Raw genomic sequence first — 13,601 nt, 5'->3', positions numbered from 1 at the left:
ATGGCTTTATCATAACTCCCTCTCCTCATGTGCTTCAAGCGCCTGACATGTTGCCTGGAATGTGAGTCATAGGCAAGGCTGGCTAGCAACTCCACACCGCAGAGATGTGCAAAGATGTAAGGACAAAAGAGGTCTTTCAGGAGTTACTCAGGGCCAAGCTACACATGACAAATGACACTTGAACAGCAAGTGTATTTCTCCCTGTTCACTTGCCCTCCACTCAATCCACTTGCCGTTCAAGTGTCATTCGTCATGTGTAGCTTGGCCCTTAGTTAATTTCCCCCACACACTTCTGATCTTCCCTCAACCACCTTCCTAAACAGAGTTAATCTGGTACCAGGTACCTCCTCCCATCCAACAACTATGGGTCATCAATCACCTTTCTTACCTTTAGAAACATCCCAGAAGGTTTAATCAAACTTTTCCTATTTTATTGTCTCACCTCTGGAGACAGCCACTAAGCAATTTTTTTGGGCAGAAAAAGTGCTCCTGCCCTAGGGTACATTCCACAGTATAATTAGAGTACCCAGCCGTGTGCTCAGTGTGTGTGCATGTGTGCATGCATTCTTGCAATCCTATGCACACCCTCAGATGCGTGTCTAAGCTTTCTTGCTGAGAAGTGTTGGTCGCTCAGCTGCTACTCTCTACGAACGTCCTCTATTTCCTTGACTGGTAAATATCATCCGACCCTGTACTCCTCTCCCTTTTCCTCACTGCCTTTCTAGTTAGCTCTGTGTGTATGCTATTCCTGCTGAACACCCCCGCCCCAGTTCTTTCAAAGAGAGTTCTCTAAGGGACCAATCATCATATACACTGGAAGATATCTTGCTAGTTACCTCCTCTCACTCCTTCTCCTTGATTGCTAATTCCTCCTCCCAACTCACAAGGAGACCCCCCCCCCATTTAGGGTAACAAATAACCTCTACACTATGCTATAGTAGAAAACTCCTGATGTTTAGATCAGAATCTATTTAATTACAAACATACAAGTTGTCTAGTGCCTGTGTCTGTATGTGCTGTCAAGTCACAATCGACTTGTGACCCCCAGCAAGGGGCTGTCAAGGCAAGTGAGAAGCAGAGGTGGTTTGCCATTGTCTTCCTCTGCAGTCTTCCTTGGTGGCCCTCCATGCAAGTACTGATCCTGCTTAGATTCCCAGATCTGAGAAGAGTGCAACTTTCCCTCCCTATTGAGTGCCTACTGGGATCAACCTTCCCTCTCTGTCGAGGGCATACCGGGACCAGAAGCAGGGGATGATATTACCCACCAATATGCTTGTTTTTACAACCCTACCACACCACCAGTTCAAGCCCTTCCACATCCAACTGGATCTGAGCAAGCAACATCCTAGCAGTTTCCTGTCAATTTTTCAAGCCACTCTTAAGAATTTTATTCCCAGCTTCTTCCATGGCTGTGTAACTTCCAAGCTCTGTTAATGTATTTAAACTAGAGATGGGCACAAACAGGAAAAAAAAACTGAACACGATGTTCGTTGTTCATTGCCATCCACAAACAGGGATTCACAAACATAGACAACCATGACCTGTTCACAAATATGTTCATAGTTGGAGGTTCATGGGAACAGAATGGACCCCTTGGGACTTAGCTGAACTTGAGCCGGGAAAGGCATGATCCATGATGAGTCTCCCCCTTTCCTGTCATTTTCTCTTCACAATGGCAAAAACTGGACTGTCTGCTGGAAGCTATTTGAGGGGTTACAAACTGACCTTCCCAATGCCCAATACCCACCAAATTTGCAGGGGACATAGTCCTCACTGTCCTCTGAAGACTCCCCCCCCCCCCAAGTTTTGGAGAGATTGCACCCCGGGAAAGGCATGATGCATGGGTCCTTCCCTTTCCTGTCATTTTCTCTTCACAGTGGCAAAAACTGGACTGTCTGCTGGAAGCTACTTTGAGGGGTTACAAATCAGAAGGAAAGGCAGAAGGAGTTCAGACAGTCCATGCCTATGTTGCCAAGGGGATTGACTGAAAGGCACCAGACTGTCTGGCTTTATGAATCTCTGACGAATGCCATGAACAGGGCTTGGAACGAACACATGTTCGCCAGGAATGGGACCTCAGGAACAGCTTGATCGCAAACAGTGGATTGGGCTGTTCATGGCTTTTTTTTGTTCGTATTGCTGTTCATGCCCATCTCTAATTTAAACGAGAAAGGGGCCAATGTAGGTCAGAACCACTGTGTGGAGGCTGCATGGAATAGCCCACATGAAGTGATCAGTATGGGCTGAGTGGGTCACTTCATGAATCATCCTTATTATTTTGAGACTTCCCACACCATTATCAAACTTGGGTGTCAATGTATATAAACCACTGCTGGGAGTTTCAGACAGTGAGGGCCTCTCCTATATCCCATTAAAGATGCTGGAATTATAGACTGAGTGAGTGTTAAATGCAGCACTTAACTGTGATAGGAACATTACCCCAGTTTATAAATTAATATTTACAGTTTCATTTTTTCTGAAATGTGCTTTCTATTTAAGAAACTGTCAGAGGCAAGCCTTTTCATTTCAAGCAATCTAACCTTCCTTTTGCAATCTGGAGAAAGTGGGACAAGAAGACAACATGCCAACGTCACTCCTACCTCATCTCTACCTCTCAAACTGGCTCTGCAATTGCACATCTTCTCTCCTCCATATGCACACACTTCCATTGTTACAGCAACCAGATGCAATAGAGCAGTGAAGAGCTGACCTCCTTTGTGCATGTTCTATTAAAAAGAAACAAAAACAAAAAAAAACCCTAGAATTCTCATAACTCACAAAGAAAGAACATGAACTGCAGAACTGTTGTGCAGTGATAGCACAAGGGCTATGTCTTGAACAAATATGAGAACATTCACTCTTACCTAAGTACCCAAGAAATGCTTTACAGGAGTAGGCCAAGATACACCTCATTCAGAATTAGGAATATAGGAAGAGCCCTGCTGGATCCGACCAGTGGTCCATCTAATATAGCATCCCGCCTCATGCAGTGGCCAACCAGTTACCTTCTTTGAATGAATCGCAGAACCAGGTAGTCCATCAAAAACTCACCAGTAGATCACAGTTAGACTATGGGCCAAGCTACAAGTGACGAATGACACTTGAACAGCAAGTGGATTGAGTGGAAGGCAAGTGAACAGGGAGAAATACACTTGCCGTTCAAGTGTCATTCGTCACTTGTAGCTTGGCCCCATGTCTACCTTCTAATATTTAATATAGCAATTAATAGAGATTTGTATACTCTGGCATGGATAGCCCAGGTCAGCCTGATCGCCTTACATCGCAGAAGCTAAGCAGGGTCGGCCTTAGTGTAGTTAGTAATTGGATGAGAGACCTCCAACAAAAACCAGGGTTGCAGAGGCAGGCAATGGCAAACCACCTCTGTTTGTCTCTTGCCATGAAAACCCCATCAGGGTCACCGTAATTAGCTATGACTTGAGGGCACTCTCCACCACTAGGGATTTGTATAGGAATATTTTGTAGTATCAAGGTAAATTACACTTGCCAAATCTCATTCTTGTGCCACATCTGCCAAATCTGACTCATCAGAGGTCTGACAAATTTTAATCAATGTGGGTTTTTTTTAAAAAGCCATGTTACCATGAGTAGCCAGGACTCAGTCATAAAACATGTTTTGCATGCAGAAGATCTGTAGATTTTTGGGTCCAGAAAAAAAGTGCCGCTTCTCCACCATGCACATTGATTCAGTGAAAATCTCAAGGCTAATTTTCTATTTTCAGTTTGTTGTTTCAAATGCATTCTTTTTAATGATAGTTGTTGTGGGTTTTCTGGGCTGTATTGCCGTGGTCTTGGCATTGTAGTTCCTGACGTTTCGCCAGCAGCTGTGGCTGGCATCTTCAGAGGTGTAGCACCAAAAGACAGAGATCTCTCAGTGTCACAGTGTGGAAAAGATGTTGGCAGGTCATTTATATCTACTCAGGAAGGGTGGGGTTGAGCTGAGTCATCCTGTAAGAGTTTCCCAGGGTGTGGAATGCTAATGGCGGGAGGCTTCACTGTATCCTGAGGAGGTTCTTTTGCATATGGATTGGTGCTTGATGTGCTAATCTTCTCTGCAGGGCTATTGTCGGGTGTAGAGTGTTTTGTTAGCCTGGTGTTTTTCAGAACTGGAAACCATGCTCTGTTCATTCTTAAGGTTTCTTCTTTCTTGTTGAAGTTTTGCTTATGCTTGTGAATTTCAATGGCTTCCCTGTGCAGTCTGACAAAGTAGTTGGAAGTGTTGTCCAGTATTTTGGTGTCCTGGAATAAGATACTGTGCCCTGTTTGAGTTAGGCTGTGTTCAGCCACTGCTGATTTTTCAGGTTGTCCAAGTCTGCAGTGTCTTTCATGTTCTTTTATTCTTATCTGGATGCTACGCTTTGTGGTCCCGATGTAAACTTGTCCACAGCTGCAGGGTATACGGTATACTCCTGCAGAGGTGAGGGGGTCTCGACTGTCTTTTGCTGATCGTAGCATCTTTTGTATTTTTCGGGTGGGTCTGAATACTGCTTGAAGGTTATGCTTTTTCATAAGCTTTCCCATCTGATCAGTAATTCCTTTGATATATGGCAAAAACACTTTTCCTGTAGGAGACTGTTTTTCTTTGGTTGTTTGATCCATCCTGGGTTTGATTGCTCTTCGGATTTCATTTCTGGAGTAGCCATTTGCCTGAAGTGCGTGGTTTAGATGATTAATTTCCTCATTGAGAAAGGGCGGCTCACATATCCATCTTGCACGATCCACTAATGTTTTCATTATGCCTCTTTTCTGTCGGGGGTGGTGATTGGAGTTTTTGTGTAAGTACCGATCAGTGTGAGTTGGTTTCCTGTAGACCTTGTGACCTAACTGAAAGTTTGCTTTGCGGATGACATTCTTTTTACCGTTCAAAAGCATTTATCTACTTAGCATGAATATATATTCCTTAAATTAAAAGGGTTTATAGATTATCTTTCCATAGTTGTGGTCATTCTAGCTAATAGCGGGGAGTGATTTTTGTTCAGAATAATTTAAGGATGATCAGGGTGGACAGAGATCTTGAAGGACATACTCTCCACTTTTGACGGAGTTCGTCTAACCATTGCAAATGCGGTTAAGAGCCTAGAGGTTATACTGGATCCAATGCTAGTACTAGAAAAACAAGTGAAGGCAGCTCCCAAAAAATTGCTTTCTACAACCTCACTCCAGCCTGGAAGATGGCTTCTTACCACGACATGGCTGACCTGGCCATCTGGATCCATGCTATAGTAACATCAGGACTCGACTATTGTAATGCACTATACATAGGTCTCCCATCAAAGTTTACTAGGAAACTGGGGAATAATGCTGTGGCTCAACTTTTATCAGGAGCGAGCAGGGGCATGAACATCACTCCTATCCTGCAGTCACTCCATTGGCTACCTGTTACTGTGCTCAGTTCAAGGTATTGGTTATCATCTCATACCAAGCTCTTCATGGCCTTGGTCCGGCATACCTATGAGCCCCCCCCCATGTTCCTCCATGGCAACTTCGCTCATCTGAACAGGGTCTCCTGTAGGTGCGAGGCTGCACATGAGTGAAATCAATAGCAGCCCATAAACAGGCATGCCCTGTGCTGCTGACCCCTACTCTGTGGAATGGCCTGCTTGAGGAAGTCAGAAGAGCCCCCTGGTTTTCTGCAAAGGCTGCAAAACCAAATTATTCAAAAAGGCTTTTTACTCAGATATTGTAGGGAAGGGGTCTCAGATGCTTTGCTAATGAGTTAGGGACCATAGACTTCAGCACTATGTTGCCTTACACACTATCTGTTGCTTTAAATATGTGCTCCTATGAGCTACCTGTGCTTCATGTTGTCTAATGTCAGTCCTAGAATTGCTTCTTTTTCAGCATTTCTTCAGCTCTGTATTGGATTCTTACTAAAGCTATGTCTTTGTAAACTTGTATTTATTACCCTATGGGACTGTTATGGAAATATCCTCGAAATAGACTGTACTAATCTCACACTGTGTAATCCACCTTGAGTCTCAGTCAGAAAGACAGATTATAAACAGGATACACACATACATATGGTCTGATACATACATACATACATACATACATACATACATACATACATACATACATACATACATACATACATACATAAAATTAAAATAAAAGATCTTTCCTGAGCCAAGAGGAGACTTAGACAGGAAGTGTGGAACAGGCCAGATAGGTGAACTTTAAAGAATTAGGAGGTGGCATACCAGTGGTCAGGGCTTTTTTCAGCTGGAACGCGGTGGGATGGAGTTCCAGAATGTCTTGAAAATGGTCACATGGCTGGTGGCTCCACCCCCTGATCTCTAGGTAGAGGAGAGTTTAGATTGTCCTCCATGCTGCAGCACCGAGGGCAATCTAAACTCCCCTCTGCCTGGAGATCAGGGGGTGGGGCCACCAGCCATGTGACCATTTTCTCTGAGGGCAACCCACTGAGTTCCACCACCACTTTTCCCAGAAAAAAAAGCCCTGCCAGTGGTCATAATCGCTTATAACTGGAAACTACCCTGTTCTGAAGTCATTCTTCTTCTAAATATGTTACAAATTAGAAAGCCTGTTTTTAGACAAAAAAAATCATAGATAGAAAGCATCAGGGTTCTGGGGACAATGATGCCTCCAGGGGCCTCAGCCTAGGCATTTCCCAGCTCTCTCCACATTACACCCTATTCACACTCCCTGCTTATTCCCAGCTCCCCCAAATCCCCCCAATTGCTTGCTTGTTTTCCCCACGGCCCCTTTCAATGATAGCAGCTAATAATAAGATAAGCCTCATGCTGCCCACTAGAGCTATTGCTGTGAACATGTTGGTGTTCCATTTGTCTATACTTAAAATATTTCCTGAGTCTAAATCATTGCTTTTTCAGGGCCCTTTGGGATACCTTGAGCATGAAAGACGCTATTTTTTTTTAAACACCCTTCTTCCAATCCTATTCTATTCTAAAACTGCATTTTAAAGTCCTTTTATCACAGAATGAGGCAGACATTGAATTGTGCCCTGAAACAGCAATTTAAAGTTTTCATCAAAGAGTCCAACAGTGTGTGTTTGGTATATTTTAACATAATTCAAGAACTCTAAGTGCACTAAAAGCATCCAACTGACTTTAAGGAGAGAAGGGATGGGGCACGTGGGGAGGGAAATGTTGTAGTTTTGTTTTGGGGGGGATCATATATAACATGATTGGTTGGAGATCTTATAAAGAAGACAGAGAATAAAAAGAAACTAACAAAGGGTGTCTTGGATGGTTTGAACTCAGTGAAATAAGAATGTGTTTCTTTTAATTCTGTTCAGACTCTCACCACCGCCACCACCACAGTATCTGATCCAAGTCCAGACACACAGAGCCAAGCTACAAGAGACAAATTACACAGGGAGGAGCACATGAAGGGAGTGACAATGTTAGCCCGGAAGCTGAGTTTTAAAAGAGATCAGAAGGCTTTGTCAATTTCCCCTCTCTACAGAGCCAGGGAGATCACTGCTCAGAAGGGTTTGTTAATTTCCTCTTTGCCTCCAAGAAGAGGAGGTGAAACTGACAGAGCCTTGGGGAGGCAAAGAGGAAATAAACCTTCTGAGGAGGGATCTCCCTGGCTCTGTAGAGAGGGGAAATTAACGAAGCCTTCTGATCTCTTTTAAAACTCAGCTTCCCAGCTAACATTGCAACTCCCTTCACGTGCATGTCCTCGTGTAATTCATCTCTTGTAGTTTAGCTGATAGATGAAGAACCGATATGATCTCAAAGGGTCGGATCTTGCGTTATCTCTTCTAACAGAGGCACTTTCCTGCAGTGGAAGGAAGGAACCTTCCTCTAGAAAAATGAAGAACAGATCCATAGAAAGCGAGACTGTGAGGAGATTGCTGTTTGGTCTGATACTGGAATTAAGAGCCAAACAAAACGTCAGAACTCCTATTTATGTATTTGATTAATGTCTGCTGTATGAGTTCAGATAATCACGTAGCAGTTCCCCCAAATATATTTGTTTCCTTAAAAGGATCATGATCAAAGTAATTAAATATCCATCTAGCTGATTCTGAATGGGGGCCTGGAGTGCCGAACAAAATATCCGTATGATGAGGCCACTGACAGATAGGGGGGATTTTACTACAAACATGAGGGACTATGCACTGTACTAATTGCCAAACCAGTGTTGTGTAGAGGTTACAGTGTCAGATGAAGATCTGGGAGGCCTGTGTTCAAATTTCCACTCTCCCATGGAAGTTTGTTGGGTGATCTTGGGCCAGTAGCATGCTCTCAGTCAAACCTACTTCACAGGGTTGTTGGAAGGATAAAATGGCAGAGAGAAATGATACAAGGGGGTCCCGATCAGGGAGAAAGGCAGTGTGTAAATCAATTAAATAAATAAAATTATAAATAATAAATCCTGGATTTCAAATGATTCTCTACAACTTTTAGACACTGTTAATAAGAATAAACATCCTATGGTCAACTTGAAATCACTCACTTAAAACACTACAAAATGTACTCAAATAAAACAGTACAAAATGTACACAGAGAAGAGGGGGGATTTTTAAAACATGAACTTGGGCACCACTGTGAATCAGTGACACCTTTGAAAATTCTAGGCATTTGTGGTAGAGGAAACTGGCATCAAGTCATAGCTGACTCATGACAATCCCTGTTGGGGTTTTCAAGGCAAGAGACAATCAGAGGTAGTTCACCATTGCTTGCCTCTGCGTAGCAACCCTAGTCTTCCTTGGGGGTCTCCTATCCAGTTAATAACCAAGGCTGGCATCTATATGCATCAAATTAAGCAATAGAAATGGTAGGGGAAAGCAGCGGCAGTTATGCAGTTTTGCTTACCATGTAGTTGTGTTCAATTGGCTATGCTAGTCTGTGAGGTCATCAAATATACTATGTGATTCCTTATTGGCTAAGACCATTCAGTGGAGAAACAATTTCAAATTTTAAAAAATGATAAAATAGTGCAGAAGAGCAACAAGATGAAGTATCAAGGCTTTAAAATAAAAGCATGAAGGAATGATAGGTTGTGTTTTTTGTGGCTGTTCCCAAGCCTTTGTTATGGCAGTTTTCACATCAAAAATGGAACATCATGAAAATCTGGCACAGCGCTGATTTAAAGATGTAGTGAAGACATAAGATTGAAGTAGTTTCCGGATGCACTGTTCCCGTCAGATCCATTTGATGAAGCAAATAGAGAAAGGAGGGCAGTACATGCTTGTCAGAAATAGCTCTGCATCACAAATAAGTAAAGGCAAGAAGGAAAATCTGAAACTTTGCTTTGGAGAGTGAATAATGCCGGTGGTACTTTACAAAAGAAACCCCTGGGGTTTACCCCCTAGCTGAACAGTTGCTTTAAACTATTTGCCAGGAGCTGGAGTTTAATATCTGTTTTTGATATACTGCATTTCCCCCCCTAAAGTAAGTATTGGAGATTACATAGGTGGGGAGGAGGGGAGTTAGAGGCAGAGGAGAAAGGGAAGTTAAAAATAAACCTGAATGGGAGGTTGCATTGCAATACCAATGCATGTGCCTGAAGGGAAACATCTTATTTAAGAATGGAGGCATGGCATTGTAGAAGATTATTTCTTGACTTGAAAGTGCATTGTAAATTTCCTTGTGAACTATCTAAAAATACTGGCATGCCGATACAAAGACCAGAGAGGGGAGGAGGAAAAGAGGCTGGTGCACAGAATATAATGAGAATATATACTGAAACTGTCATCTTGATGAATATTTGATATTTTATTGGATTAAGTATATTGAATTTAGGATCCGTATAAAACATGAGGCAGAGACATTAGAAGTGGACGGCGTGAAACAACGGAGAGGATAAAAGGGAGTGGTGTTGAGGGGCAGACATAAAGTGGTGGACACCTTGGAGGATTTCTGTTGATGGATGTGGAGGTGATCGTCCATTACCCCTCTTGTAGGGGAGGGTCTCCTGTCCCTGCTGCTGCAGCATTTGGGGGGGGGGGTTGGGGGCTGTGGCAGGAGGAAGGTGACAAGGGAGTCAGGCTCCATTAATGGAAAACCCTTCTGTCAGTGGATATTTTTGATGGGACACAAACTGAAAGGGGCCGAGGGGGGCGGGGAGGTTACTAACATAGAATCCCGAAAAAGGGGCCCTTCTCGCCTACAGAAAACCTGCAAAATTGGTATATAACAACTGTTATGCTTATGCATGATTATTTAGGGGCAGACTAACTGTTTAACTTACAGGGAAATCTCCTGCCCTGGACAGCCAATGGCAGCTAGCAATAAGCTGGCACACGTGGCTCCTACAGACGCGAGTTGAGCAACACCTATGGCATCTCAAATTGGTATAGTCAGCTCCGCAGCTGTTCTAACATCCCTATCTTACCCAATTATAAGGAGCACCCTTGGATTTCTACGCCTGACCTGGAAGGCCCAGGCTAGCCCGATCTTCTCAGATCTTGGAAGCTAAGCAGTCACCCTGATTAGCTCTGGGATGCGAGTCCATCAAGGCAGTCTAGGGTTGCTATGCAGAGGAAGGCATTGACAAGCCACCTCTGAACATCTCTTGTCTTGAAAACCCTACAGGGTCACTGTAAATTGGCTGTGGCTTGACAGCACTTTACACACACGAGACTTCTAGAGCAGCTCTTGGATTTTGACAAAGGGTGGCTTGTCACCTAATATGGAAAGAACATGCAGAGGTGAATCAAATGTTCTCTTTCTCCATCTCTGGGGTTTGGTCTGACAATAAACCTGCCTAGGGAGACAGGTGTTCTTCCATGTATGGACAACTCACACATCATCCCATAAGGGAGACGTATGAGACTCCAGAAGGAGGGCAAGAATGCCCAACTTCCTAGCTCATCATTGACCACAATTTCCTGCCCCCTAACCTCTGTTTCTTGTCTCGCCTTGCCTTGCCTTGCCCTGTCCCACCTGGCCTGCCTTTTACTACCTCATGGATCTTCTTCTAGACTCATTTCCTACCTATTACACTTCCACCTTGGGCATTTTGAGTGAAGGTGTTGCTTTTGCACCTGCACAGTTGGTAATGTCCATCAGTTGACCGCCTTGATTGCACATTCCCAGAATTTGTAGGAATATATGGCAATTTAAGGACAGCTGTGCAGCAATGCACAAAGTATTTGTCTTTCACATTATAGAGGTGATGAATGTCATCAATTAATAGCTGATTTATGGAGACTTCTGCTGGAATCTTCCCCAGAATCCTAGAAGCAAAGAAGGTAGCAAGCCAAGCCAAAACTTGGACCAGGGAGAGGAGTGCATGCGTGCAGCTTGAGGCATCCTACATGCTCTGTCTCTTTCAGGAGGACAGCATCACTTTCTACAGTTTTTGTTCTAGTGGATTCCTATGCCACCTCCCCAGAGTACTGCCTGAGGCAGCTAACAATTAAAACAACAGAACATCAATATAAAAACAAGCTATTAAAATAACTTTGCAGGTTTCAAGATCCAGCTCTGGCTACAGGAGCTGAATTGGTGTAGTGGTTAAGAGCGTGGGACTCTAATCTGGAGAACCAAGTTTGATTCCCCACTCCTCCACTTGAAGTCAGCTGGGTGACCTTGAGTCAGTCAAGCTCTCTCGGGGCTCTCTCAGCCCCATCCATCTCACAGGGTGATTGTTGTGGGGATAATAATAACACACTTTCTAAACCGCGCTGAGGGTGGCATTAAGTTGTTCTGAAGGGTGGTATAAAAATCAAATGTTATTCTTTTTATAGGAACAGGCAAGGCAATGAGCTCCCTATATAAGCCTTCACCTGAGTTCTGAAAAATGGAACCATTCCCTCAAGTCATACTTGACTTATGGTAACCCCTAGTGGCAAGAGACTAACAGAGGTAGTTTGCCGTTGCCTGCCTCTGCCACCCTGGTCTTTGGTGGAAGTCTCCCATCCAGTGACTAACCAAGGCAGACCTTCTTAGCTTCTGAGATCTGACAAGATTGGGCTTGCTTGGGCTATCCAGGTCAGGACCGCAATTTATAGTATAGGATTAAAATTCAAAACTCTCATCCCTGCACTCTGGCATCCATCCATCCATCCATCTGTATCCAGCCATCTGTGTCCAGCCATTCATCCACCCATGCATCCTTTCATATTGTATCTGTTGTTATCTTTTAATTAATCTGGGTGGGAAGGCAGCATCATATGGCTGCCTGATCTCATCGGATCTTGGAAGCTAAGCAGGATCGGTCCCGGTCAGCATTTGGATGGGAGACCACTAAAGATGGCTTGGGTTGCTCTGCACAGGAAGGCAATGGCCTGTGCTCCTCACTTGCCTTGAAATCCCCATGACGGGGTTGCCATGGGTCATACGTATCTATCTATATTCTAAACAACTTGGCTACAAAGATGTTGACTGGAAATTCTATCAAATTTAAATAAAGTCAAAGGATATTAGAAGAATCTTGATCGGTCCATGTAGTCTAGCATCCTGTTTCCCACAGGAGCAAATCTTACGTTTTTTAGAATCCCACCAGTGTAGAATGAGGGCAACAATCTTTCCTGCTCTATTAGCTGCCCTCCAACTGGCATTCAGAGCTATGCTGCCTCTGAATGCAGAATTTCCATTGAACCCGGAGCTGAAAGTCATTGTTAGACGTCTCTATCTTGTGGCAGCAGATTCCACACGCTAATTATATGCTGTGTTACTTCTAGTGAATGCATGTGACAACATTTGTGATATATTTCAGTTAAGTCTTAAGATTAGCTCTCTTTTCTACCTTCTGCTGAAATTCAGCTCCATTTAAAGATCTAATCATAATTGGAAACAGGCACCCCCAAACTGCATATTCTACTTTTCAAAAATACTGAAATTAGAAGAGGGGGAATAAACAAAAATGTGCATGCATGCATATAAATAAATAAAGTAGCCAAATTCTATAAAGATATAAAAAAGTCAATTAAATTCATGAACAACATCCCCCCCACCCCCGGTTGCTGACAGAGAACACAAAGAGAGAGGTCAGATCTCGCTTTCAAAAGGGAGCCTAGAGAAAAAGAGAAGCAAATAGAAAAGTCATTATTGAACATTACGAGGAGAGATGAAAGGATCCGCAGCCGAAAAGCAGCAAGGGGGTGAAATGTAATTTGTTCAAAAGTGGAAACAAGTGAACGAGGATGTGACAAAACCTGAGACTGAGAAAAGCACAGTAGAACAGGAGGGGAAACACAGTGGTAGTTGGGTTGATAAAGCTATCCAGTAGGTCCTTTTCCAGGATAAAGTCATTGGTCATCATTAGAGGTGGGCACGAACTGAAATACGAACTAAAGTTTGGCACAAACTGAGCCAGTTTGTTTGGACCATTTTTCAGTTCATCACTGCAGACTGCCTGGTGCTGATCAATCAATTTCACAGGCAACTGGGGTGGGGGATGGGCTTTCTGCAGACCTGCTGCCCTGGAAGTGACATTTTCACGAACCAAATGAACCAGTTCGCGAACTGGGACAAGTTTGTGAACGTTCGTGATTCATGGTTCGTGAAATGTGACGAACCACGAACCACAACGTTTGGAATTTTCCTGGTTTGTGCCCACCTCTAGTCATCATCTATTGGGGAAGGATCCACAAGTGGGTCATGGCCTCACTTATGGATCCATATTTGTTTTAAACAAATGCC

The sequence above is a fragment of the Eublepharis macularius genome, chromosome 14 (genome assembly GCF_028583425.1).
Source record: "Eublepharis macularius isolate TG4126 chromosome 14, MPM_Emac_v1.0, whole genome shotgun sequence".
NCBI lineage: Eukaryota > Metazoa > Chordata > Lepidosauria > Squamata > Eublepharidae > Eublepharis > Eublepharis macularius.
The sequence above is the reverse complement of the archived record's forward strand: the minus strand, read 5'-3'. Positions refer to the sequence as shown.